The sequence below is a fragment of the Nanorana parkeri genome, unplaced genomic scaffold (genome assembly GCF_000935625.1).
Source record: "Nanorana parkeri isolate BGI_ZX_2015 unplaced genomic scaffold, ASM93562v1 scaffold3193, whole genome shotgun sequence".
Classification (NCBI taxonomy): domain Eukaryota; kingdom Metazoa; phylum Chordata; class Amphibia; order Anura; family Dicroglossidae; genus Nanorana; species Nanorana parkeri.
The window spans coordinates 54,603-56,850 of NW_017309461.1; the positions used below are offsets into that span (position 1 = coordinate 54,603).

The 2,248-nt window shown below is 47.6% G+C and overlaps 1 long non-coding RNA gene across 2 annotated transcripts; it reads left to right on the forward strand.

Moving 5' to 3' along the window:
• Window positions 1–1,786: 1,786 nt before the first annotated feature.
• Window positions 1,787–2,184, forward strand: LOC108802876. 2 transcript variants are annotated; one of them, XR_001942243.1, is made up of 4 exons: window positions 1,801–1,822; window positions 1,878–1,904; window positions 1,954–1,980; window positions 2,155–2,177. It is a non-coding gene; the product is annotated as an uncharacterized LOC108802876 (long non-coding RNA). The 2 variants fall into 2 exon arrangements; XR_001942242.1 differs by lacking the exon at window positions 1,878–1,904 and having other exon boundaries at window positions 1,787–1,822; window positions 1,954–2,014; window positions 2,155–2,184.
• Window positions 2,185–2,248: the final 64 nt, after the last annotated feature.

Here is a 2,248-nt window from a genome sequence, read left to right on the forward strand (position 1 = left end):
CGACAAATTTTTTTCTCCCATGGGGTCCGCTCACCAAATTTCACACTTTAAAATGAAATGTAACTGTATCCGGTTTGGTAATACGGACCCCAATACACACACAATACGGCCCCATTCATATCTGTAGGTTTAGGTGCAATTAGGGATTCCTGCATCAAGAACTTGCGTTTTCCTGCAGCAGGAATCCCTAATCTTCAATTACCCAGACATCAATTGGGCCAATGGAACTTCGGGTTCGGCAAAGGCGGGGCGATTTCTAAACATGTTGCGCGACAACTTCATGGACCAGATGGTGGAGACTCCTACCAGAAAAAATGCCATCTTAGATCTAATTGTCACTAATAATGCAGAGCTAATCGAGGATATTGTAATTGGGGAGTCATTGGGAGTTTAAATGCGGCCGCTGTCACCCGTTCAAGTTAATGATCAGGTGACAGCAGCTCCATGTAAACGCCTGCACACCGCATGTAATGATACGTGATATGATTACATGTGATTAGGAATCAATTACTATCCCCGGACACATCGATTGTGCATCCAGGGAGTGTGTTTTCTAACCGCATGTAATCATATCACGTATCATTACATGCGGTGTGCTGGAGTTTACATGGAGCTACTGTCACCTGATCATTAACTTGAATGGGTGACAGCGGCCGCTTGTAAACGCCAGATTAGTGATTCCTGCTGCAGGAAAACACTAGTTCCTGAAGCAGGAATCCCTAACCGCACCTAAACTTACAGGTGTGAATGGAGCCTAATACACTTCCACCCCCCCCATAAAAAAAATATTACCCCTGCACAAATAAGAAAAAAACCCCTCCCCCTCTCTACACATAAAACAATACTACCCCTCTACATATAAAATAATACACCCCCCTGTACATACACAAAAAAAAGGAAAATGTAATACAGAGCCCCCCCCTCCTGCTTACCTTTTTGCAGGGAGGAGGTTGTGTGAGGAGGCACGATCCTTGGTGATTGAATAGTGATGTCTGCAGCAGACCTTACCAATCAATCACCGAGTGCCGGCACAGAAGCAGCTATGCGGTCTGCATTCTATAGAGATGCAGAGCGTGTAGCTGCTCCCACAAGTCGGGGAACGTGGTACGTGACCGCATACCCGACTTGCGAGCTGGCTGCGGGCCACATAGTACCGGCTCGCGGGCCGTTACTTTGAGACCACTGTTCTAAACAAAGCTAGTACAACGTGGACGACCTTATTTCCAAATAGTGATATAAGGGACCCCGGTGTTTCTTCAAAAGGAGCAATTTAGATGATAATTGTATCTGGTAGAGAATGGTGATCATAAGTTTGCGGGCTGAGAGGTCAGAAGCTTTGCAGCACTGAGGATTTGGGTTTGATTCTCACCATGGACACCAACTGCATGGAGTTTTGTATATTACCCTGTGTCTGGTTTTAGTCAGGTTTTCACCTACAACCCAAAAATATGACAACTGGCCCTGCGGCGTGTGTGTGTGTGCATACATATATCTACCGTCATGTGATAAAATAAGTACACCCCATGGAAATTGATGACTTTTTCCACATAAATGAACCGTCAAACATTAGCTATTCATCACACCGGTGTCTACAGATGAACATCCCTCCCAAATGTAGAACTTTAGAAAGAAGGACACGCTATGTGAACAAGCGGGGAGTGGGTGTGGCTACATTGCGCTAAATATTGGGCTTGGCTTAACGTCCATCTCTGGGACAGTTGTAGAAGAGAGGGACGGTTGTAGAAGAGAGGGACGGGGGTCCTGAGGAGGGACGGTTGTAGAAGATAGAAGAGAGGGACGGGGGTCCTGAGGAAGGACGGTTGTAGAAGAGAGGGATGGGGTCCTGAGGAGGGACAGTTGTAGAAGACAGAAGAGAGGGACGGGGGTCCTGAGGAGGGACAGTTGTAGAAGAGAGGGACGGGGGTCCTAAGGAGGGACAGTTGTAGAAGAGAGGGATAGGGGTCCTGAGGAAGGACAGTTGTGAGAGGGATAGGGGTCCTGAGGAGGGACAGTTGTAGAAGAGAGGGACGGGGGTCGTAAGGAGAGAAAATTGTAGAAGACAGAAGAGAGGGACGGGGGTCCTGAGGGACAGTTGTAGAAGACAGAAGAGAGGGACGGGGGTCCTGAGGGACAGTTGTAGAAGACAGAAGAGAGGGACGGGGGTCCTGAGGAAGGACAGTTGTAGAAGGCACTGGATGAAATAAGGAAATGGGTAATAAGATCCCGACATCATCTACAGACCTGAACA